Below are 9,963 nucleotides of genomic sequence, written 5' to 3' on the forward strand. Positions count from 1 at the left end.
GGTGACAAACACTTCATCTGTGAAGGAGCAGTTGGCAAACTTAACGGAAGCAATCGCTGGCTTGACCAAGTGCATGCAAAATCAAGATGCTAGAATCGACAAGCTAACAGATAGGGTGGGAATCTTGATGGAAGAAGAATCCACACATGCACCTGGCAAACTCCCAGAAGTTCAAGAGATTGATCCTCCCCTACGACAAGTTGCATCCACTAAGGAAATTCCAGTCTCTTCGGAAGGGATGATTCCAATCAATCAACTAAAGGAGTTCATTGAAGGGACTATAAAAAACAAATATGAAGTCGCTTCCAGGTCCTCCTTTACCTACGCAAAGCCATACACTTCAAGGATCGATATGTTGAAGATGCCTGCTGGCTATCAACCTCCAAAATTTCAACAATTTGATAGCAAAGGAAATCCAAAGCAACATGTGGCACACTTCGTTGAGACATGCAACAATGTTAGGACTTATGGAGATTACCTCATCAAGCAATTTGTCTGCTCATTAAAAGGAAATGCTTTTGATTAGTATACAGACCTCGAGGCTGGATCTGTTGATAGCTGGGATCAACTAGAGCAAGAATTCCTCAATCGCTTTTACAGCACGAGACGTACTGTGAGTATGATAGAACTTACAAATAATCGTTAACAAAAGGGTGAACCAGTTATCGACTTTATCAATCGTTGGAGGAATGCAAGCCTCAACTGCAAAGACAGGCTTAGTGAATCTTCAGGCATAGAGATGTGCATCCAAGGCATGCATTGGGGATTGCGCTACATCTTGCAAGGTATCAAGCCTAGCACATTTGAAGAACTTGCAACTCGTGCCCCATGACATGGAATTGAGCATGGCCTCTGCTGGAAATGAAAGGCTGCCCATCTATGAACCTCGCAAGGGGAACGACAAGCAAGAAGTCATGAAGTGGGGCAAGTTCGTACCCAAGCCTGAAAGCAAAGAAGCTATGAATGTCAACACGTCACCAGTAAAGTTCTCGACGAAGGTGAGCAAGAACCAGAGTATAAAATCCACTTCTTTTCAAGATAAGCCAAGTGGAAAGTTGACTCTAAAATAAATGCAAGAGAAATAGTACCCATTTCTGGATTCTAATGTGAGCCAGCTATTTTTGAAGAACTCCTCGAGTTAAATCTCATTGAGATTCCGGAGATGAAGCGACCAAATGAAGCTGAGAAAATAAATGATCCAAATTACTGCAAATACCATCGACTTGTGAGCCACCCTCTGGAGAAGTGCTTTGTCTTCAAGGACAAAGTTATGGACTTGGCTCGTGAAAAGAAGATCGTGCTTGAAGATGAGAAAGCAAGCGCAAACCAAGTCTCTATCACCTTTGGCTCATTCAGACCGGATGAATTATGTGATTTTAAAGAAAGTAAAGATGAAGAATTACTGGAGAACAACAAAGCTGAAGTCAATCAACCTGATGATGATGAAGGTTGGACGTTGGTGACTCATCGTAGGCACCACAGAAGGAGCCCACGAAAAGAATCAGTAGAACAACCAACAAGGAAAATAATGGTAAAAAGACCAAGGAGATGGAATCCGATTAAGCACTTAAAGAAAGCAAAAGTGGAGGTGCACCACTCTCAAAAGCCACGAAATCCAATGACCTTGGAGGAGTTTTTACCAAATTGGTTTCGCATGAAGATTTCCCATGGGGGTATCGATGCCTCTTGTTGCCATGCTGACGAAGGGAAAGAAAAGAGTGATGACCTACCGTTGGCACCATCTTCGGAAAAGCTCATCGAGTCCACTCCTCAAGAAGTTAATGCTTGTGAGGAAAAAGTTACGTTCACAAATGACGATCTTCTGCTAGGTGACACTCTTCATAACCGCCCATTGTACTCGGTTGGCTATATGCGTGATGAAAGGGTAAATCGAATTTTGGTTGATGGAGGATCCTCAGTGAACATTTTGCCAATTCGCACTATGAAAGAACTTGGTATTCCCATGAATGAACTCTTAGAAAGTCATGTGATGATTCAAAGATTCAACCAAGGGAGGCAAAGAGCCATAGGTGCGATCAGGTTGGGAATCACCATTGAAGGTATAAAATCAAGTGCATGGCTGCATGTGATCGATGCAAAGACTTCATATAACGTCTTGCTTGGAAGGCCTTGGATACATGAGAATAAAGTGGTTCCATCTACCTACCATTAATGTTTGAAATACTACAAAGGTGAAGTCGAGATGAAAATAATTGCTTATGACGAGCCATTCACCGAGGCTGAGTCACACTTCACTGATGCAAAGTTTTATTTGAAGAATCACATTGTGAAGGAGCTAAAAGCTGATCATGGCATGAAAAGCAAGAATGGCGAGGCCACAACTAAAAGAGCTGAAGTGATTGCTGGTAGAGCCAAAGCTATTACTGAGGAGGTACAACTCAACGCAAATAAATCTCATAGAGGGGATATTGCGTCTTATGGCAAGAAAGTAAGTCCTGCACTCCAATATGTCCCTAAAAGAAAGAAAGATGAAGGCGAATCATCTAATCTACAAACTAACATGCTAAAGGAGTTAACTCTTCCGATAAAACGAATTGAGGCAGTAAAATTGTCCTCAATTCCACTTGCAGGGTTTGTAGCCCAAAATCATTTGCAGAATATGGCACTCCCTACAAAGCGAACAGATGAAGGTTTTGATCCTAATGCTTACGGGCTATTTTCAAAAGCTGGGTACAATCCCAATGAGCCGTCAAAGTTAGGGAAGCTCCCATCAGAAGATGCGACGAGGCAACCACGTGAAGGTTTGGGATATAAGCAACGGTCACGAGTGCGCATCTCCATAAGAAGGGCGAGCAGCAATTATATCATTGTAGAAGACGAATCTGCCGCATCTAACAAGCCTTCTGTCTTTGATCGACTTGGAAAATCAACTGTGAGGACTTCCGTGTTTGAGAGATTGGGTCCATTAAAGAAGGGGAACAAGTTCCATAGAAATTTTCAAAGCATAAGAACACCCGCTTTGCCCAAAATCCAGAAGTTCTCTAAGGATTTCTAAAGTTTGGTTCCTTCTAGAATGAGGCGACAAACAAAACTTATGGTTTCATGCAAATAATTACTGAAGGTAAAGCCATATACTGTGGTCTACAATAAGGAACGTGGCGAAGATGAAAAAAGTGTGAGTTCTTCATATCATGTTACTGTACAAGGCGAGAATGGTGTTCCATCTTCAATGGAGAATAATGCAGAATTGGAGGATGTTTCACCGTGTTATCATATATCCTTCAGCGATGGGGACTCTCAAGAAGATGAAGATGCGGAAGATGATCCGCCTGAACTTTAAGAAGGAGTGAAAACTACAGTTGATGCCTTAAGAAGTTAACCTTAGCATCGATGAAGAACCAAGACCCACCTACCTAAGTGCTTTACTAGAAGTTGATGAAGAAAGCACTTATATTGAGTTACTCAAGGAGTTCAGGGATGTCTTTGCTTGGAGCTACAAAGAGATGCCTGGCTTGGACCCGAAAGTAACAGTCCATCACCTTGCAGTCAAGAATGGCGCTCGTCCTGTTAAGCAAGCTCAAAGGCGCTTTAGGCCAGACTTGGTTCCCCTGATCGAAACCGAAGTTAACAAACTCATCGAAGCTAGCTTTATTCGTGAAGTTAAATACCCAACATGGGTTTTAAGTATTGTCCCTGTAAGGAAGAAAAATGGCCAGATTCGAGCATGCGTTGACTTCAGGGATCTCAACAATGTGTGTCCCAAAGATGAATTCCTGATACCTATTCCAGAGCTGATGATCGATGCTACTGCTGGTTACGAGGCAATGTCTTTCATGGACGGTTCATCGGGCTATAACCAAATTCGCATAGCACCAAAAGATGAAGAGCTTACTGCATTCCGCACCCCCAAAAGTATTTATTGCTATAGGGTAATGCCTTTTGGCTTGAAGAACGCTGGTGCTACTTATCAAAGGGCTATGCAGAGTATTTTTGACGACCTTCTCCACAAAAATGTCGAATGTTATGTGGACGAATTGGTGGTAAAATCAAGAAAGAGGGGCGACCACTTGAAAGGCTGGAGAATGGTGTTTGAGTTGCCCCGGAGATACCAACTTAGGATGAATCCATTGAAATGCGCCTTTGGAGTTACTTCCGAAAAGTTCCTTGGTTTCATTATCCGACATCGAGGGATAAAAATTGATCAAGCAAAAGTAGATGCAATCTTTAAAATGCCTGAACCTCGGGATATTCACGAATTGAAAAGTCTGCAAGGAAAGTTAGCATACCTTAGGAGATTCATCTCAAACCTAGCTGGGAGGTGACAACCATTCAGTCGCCTTATGAAGAAAGGTGTCCCTTTCAAATGGGACCAAGCGTGTAGCAATGCCTTTGAGAGCATTAAATCCTACTTAATGAAGCCTCCGATTTTAGCAGCCCCTATACTTGGAAAGCCGTTGATACTATATATTTCAGCACAAGAAAGGTCTATTGGAGTGTTGTTGGCCCAAGAAAATAGTGAGGGGAAAGAAAACTCTCTTTACTACTTGAGCAGGATGATGACACCAAACGAGCTGAATTATTCGCCAATTGAAAAGTTGTATTTGGCGCTAGTCTTCTCAATTCAAAAGTTGAAGCACTACTTTCAAGCTCATGTTCTTCGTCTTGTTTCTAAAGCAAATCCCATCAAGTTCGTGATGTCAAAACCTGTTCTTAGTGATCGACTAGCTAGATGGTATCTCCAATTTCAACAATTCGAGATTTTATACATCCCTCAAAAGGCTATAAAAGGACAAGCGTTGGCATACTTCTTGGCAGATCACCCTATACCTGATAATTGGGAGCTAACTGATGAACTGCCTAATGAGGACACAATAATCATTGAAGTTCAACCTCCATGGAAGATGTACTTTGATGGTGCTACACATCGTAGAGGAGCTGGTGCTGGTGTAGTATTTATCACTTGTCAAGGTGAAGTTCTGCCCTACTCTTTTACGTTGAAGCAACTCTGCTCTAACAACGTTGCTGAGTATCAAGCACTAATACTTGGGCTTGAAATGGCTGTCGAAATGAAGCGGTTGCAATTGCAATCTTTGGTGACTCTCAGTTAGTTGTCAATCAGCTTCTAGGTAGTTACGAGGTCAAGAAACCTGAACTACGCCCATATCATGATTATGCTAAAAAATTAATGGGATGGCTCGGTGATGTGACTATTCAGCATGTGCCAAGGAAAGAAAATAAGAAGGCTGATACTTTAGATGCCCTAGCTTCATCGTTAACCCTGCCTGATCAAGCGCAAGTTACTGTCTGCCAAAAATGGGTAGTACCGCCGCCAAATGAGGCTGAAGGTGAAGAAAATGAACTCAAGCATATTGTCGTTGTTTCTGAAGTTGAGAAAGAAGAATAGCGACAACCTATTATCGACTACTTATGCTATGGGATACTTCCAGAAAAACTGAGGAGAAGGACCAAAATCCGTCGTCGTGCACCTCGCTTCTTTTACTACAAAGATACTCTATATAGAAGGTCATTCGAGGGAGTACTCTTGCGATGCTTAGGGTAAAAATAAGCACTCCAAGCTTTGCAAATGGCACATTTTGGGGTATGTGGGTCACACCAGTCTGGACCAAAGCTTCACCTCCATATAAAAAGTATGGGATATTATTGGACAACGATGGTAAAAGATTGCTTGGACTACGCTCGAAGATGCAAGGCTTGTCAATTTCATGCGAATTTTATTCATCAACCTCCTGAAGTGTTGCACCCTACTATTGCATCCTGGTTGTTTGACGCTTAGGGATTGGATGTTGTTGGACCACTGCCAAAGTCCTCTGGTGGGCACCTATACATCTTGGCTGCAACTGAGTACTTCTCAAAATGGGCTGAAGTTGTTGCTCTTAAGGAAGTAAAAAAGGAAAATGTTGCAAGTTTCATCCGAGTAAACATTATCTATCGCTTTGGCATTCCTCATTACATAATAACGGATAATGGCAAGTCGTTCGATAATAGGTTGATGAACAAGATTTGTGAACTCTTTGGCTTCAAGCAACGTAACTCTTCTATGTACAATGCTGACGCCAATGGTCTAGCCGAGGCATTCAACAAGACTCTATGCAACTTGTTAAAGAAAGTCGTCTCCAAATCCAAACAGGATTGGCATGACCGTATAGAGGAATATCTGTGGGCATATAGCACAACTCACCGCATGCCAACACAAGCGACCCCTTATGCACTCGTTTATGGAGTTGAAGCCGTCTTGCCACTCGAGCATCAAATACCTTCATTACGATTAGCTATTCAAGAAGGCATCACTGATGAAGAAAATGCTCTACTTCGATTAGCAGAGTTGGAGGCTCTTGATGAGAAAAGATTGGAAGCTCAACAGAATCTTGAATGTTATCAAGCTCGATTGTCTCGCGCCTTCAATAAAAGAGTTCGCCCAAGATCCTATCAAGTAGGAGATCAAGTCCTTGCCATAAGAAGACCCATAATTACTTCCCATAAACTTGTAGAGAAGTTCACTTCAAAATGGGATGGGCCATATGTCGTACAAGAAGCTTACTCAAGTGGGGCTTACAAGCTAGTTGATGCAGATGGCATGAGAATCGGCCTTATTAATGGCAAGTTTTTGAAGAAGTATTATCCTTGAAGTTGCAAAGCTCCTTGACGCATGAGCCCAAACTGCATGTTCGAACGCTCCATGATGCATGAGCCTAAACTGCACGTTCCTACACTCCTGGCCCGCATGAGTCTAAACTGTGTACGGCCGACCAAAAAAAAGAGTCCGCTAGATTGAAAACCTCGAAAGAGGCGGCCTAGGCAAAAGTTAGGACATAAAAAAATAAAAAAATAAAAAATCACCCATTCTAAACTGCGGTATGACTTGATCCTCTTCACTGAGGTACGTAGGCAGCTTAGAGTTTCATTCTGAGTTCAGTCGCATAAGTTCAAAACATACATAGTGCCCCAATCGTTGTTCGAATGAAGTACGATGGAATGTAATCCATTCAATCAGTACTTGAAAATCGAGCTGAGATACCATTCTTCTGTTAAACTTTGGATCACATTTGATTCAAAGGGGGAAAGTTACTATGGTAAATTGATGTCTTCAATGAAATGATGACAGTCTTTTATGAGGCTACAACGTATTTTCATTTAATTCTAGGGATTCTCTATGTCTTCATGTTCGCATAACCTTCAAGTTTGTTGGTCTTTATATCCGCTCACTGCCCTAAAAAAAGGGAAGAAAAGAGAGGCGTCTAAAGGGAACACAAATATAAGAAGAAAGATTCCTGGGCACAACGTTTCAAATTCAGTGAGACTTGAACTGAAGATATTTGTGAGAATGGAGCTTTGGAATTTCGATTGATAGCAATAAAAACGTCTTGTGATCCCGAGGCTTCCATACCAAAACATAAAAGTTTTGGCGAAGTCGCGCTAATTCGAAATTGTTGGTATATTAAAATCTGATGTTGATTTCAAAATACTATCTGAAACTATCCTTAAGGTATTAAATCCTACATTTTGGAAATGTTTTAGATTTTGAATTCTTGTTTTCATAAAATCAAACGGTTTGTGATTTCGACATTCTTACATCAAGATATAAAAATTTTGGTGAAATCGCGCAAGTTTGAAATTGTCACCATGTCGGAATTTTAAGTTGACTTCAAAATATTATCTGAAACTATCCTCCCACGTTTTGGACATGTTTTAGATTTTGAAGTCTAGTTTCCAAGAAATCAAACGGTTTGTAATTTCGATATTTCTACACCAAGATATGAATATTTTGATGAGACTGCGCAAATCTGAAATTGGTAGCGTGGTGCAATATAAAGTTGGTTTTAAAATGTAGTCAGGGACAATTATGAAGGTGCTTTTTTTAAGTTTTTCGTTGCGGACTTTTAAAGTTGTTCGTCTCAAACTTTTAAAGGCATTTGAAGTTTTAAAGATTTTCGTTGCGAACTTTTAAAGGTGTTCGTCTCGAACTTTTTAAAGGCATTCGAAATTTTAAAGATTTTCGTTGCGAACTTTTAAAGGTGTTCGTCTCGAACTTTAAAATGGCATTCGGGTTTTTAAGGTTTTCGTTCTGAACTTTTAAAAGGCGTATGTTTCGAACTTTTAAAGGTGCTTGTGGCGAACTTTAAAGAGTCCCCACTGCCGACTTTTAAAGATTTCTACCACGAACTTTTATGGATCTTCGCCACGAATTTTAAAGGTTTTCACTGTGCACTTTTAAATATCTTGACCACTAACTTATAAGGATCTTTGCGCGAGCTTTTAAGGGTCTTCATCGCATGCTTTTAAAGGTCGTCACCGTGAACTTTTAAAGGTCTTTACTGTGCACTTTTAGAGATCTTGACCACGAGCTTTTAAGGATCTTTATGCGAACTTTTAAGGATCTTCGCCACAAATTTTAAAGGTTTTCATCGCGAACTTTTATGGTTTTCCACCGCAAATTTTAAAGGTTTTCATCGCGAACTTTTATGGTTTTCCGCTGCAAATTTTAAAGGTCTTCACCGCAAATTTTTAAGGTCTTCATCGCGAACTTTTAAAGGTCTTCGCCACAAATTTTTAAAGGTCTCCATCGCATACTTTTAAAGGTCTCCACCGCAAACTTTTAAAAGTCGTCACCACGAACTTTTAAAAATCTTGGCCACGAACTTTTAAGGATCTTCGCCATAAATTTTAAAGGTTTTCATCACGAACTTTTATGGTTTGCCGCCGCAAATTTTAAAGATCTTCATCACGAACTTTTAAAGGCCTTCATCTCGAACTTATAAAGGGCTTCGTAGTTTGACGAAGTTACTTTTAAAAAAGAGACAACAGAGTAAAAAAAAAAAGGCACAAATAAAGAAGAAGATATTACCTCAGCGTTAATGCTTCCGAATTCACAAAGGTAGACTCAAGTGGCTTGCAAATACTGCGAATGGATGTTGAACAAATACGAGCACGCGGGTTTATATAGATCTTTGAAAGAAGATGTTACAATGATGCTGCCGATGTGGGAATAAGTTGCAAAGCGGCGAGACTAACTTTTTATCCAACAAGGATTCGGCTACTAGTAGTGGCGGTGTTCTAATTGGTGCCAAGAGTGTGGAAGTCTATATTAGCAGTATGTAGTTTCCTTGTTAAGCCACGTGAAGTTGGAGATGTTATCTATAATTCTTGCAAAAGTTTCTTATGGAAGATGCTGCATCATGTCTAGGAAAGCTCAAGTCAATATAAATCCCATCTTAATTCCGTGCACTTTATCATCTCAAAATTTCTTGGCACTTTGTTTGAAATTACAAAAAAGAAGAAAGCAATTAACCATCCAAAGATTCCTTAATCAAATCTGTACTGGGCAAATCTTTGGATTTGGAGAATTAAAACTTTGAAAGCTCGTCCTAATGCCCAGAAACGTTAAAGGAAATAAGACATGAAATTTCCTTCATATTGGAGTTATGGGGTATTAATGACCGTTGCATGCATTCATGGTATTTCAAGCCTAGTCTTCTATGTTTGAGATGTTCTTCCTGACAAGTCTTGAAGTAGGGGGCATTTGTAGACATATAAATTTTATTAAAATTAAGTTCATAAAATAATTTGAACTATATTTGAAATTCAAGATATATTAGTTCAAATAAATTTATTGGGCTAATATAAGTGGATTAATTGTATATGTCCCATTTTTATGGATTAAATAAATAAGTCTTAATCCATTGGGCTAGCCCATTTAATTGGGCTAAAGTGATGAGCCCACGATGTCATCTTTCTAGAGGCCCAGTTTGGTGCCACATGTCAAATGACATGGCACGCCAAGTCAAACGAAAGAGCCAATATGATCATGCCACGTGTCAAAATGACCAGGCATGCCAAGTCACATTAAAAGGCCAATGAAATCACGCCACATATGCAAGTGACATGTTCTGGCCAATCAAATGCGGCCTTGTCACTCTTCAATCTGATTGGTCGGAAAGAGTTTGTTCTTATCACAACTTCTCCCTTCCACAACTATAAATAAGA

Source organism: Nicotiana tomentosiformis, chromosome 6 (genome assembly GCF_000390325.3).
Source record: "Nicotiana tomentosiformis chromosome 6, ASM39032v3, whole genome shotgun sequence".
Classification (NCBI taxonomy): domain Eukaryota; kingdom Viridiplantae; phylum Streptophyta; class Magnoliopsida; order Solanales; family Solanaceae; genus Nicotiana; species Nicotiana tomentosiformis.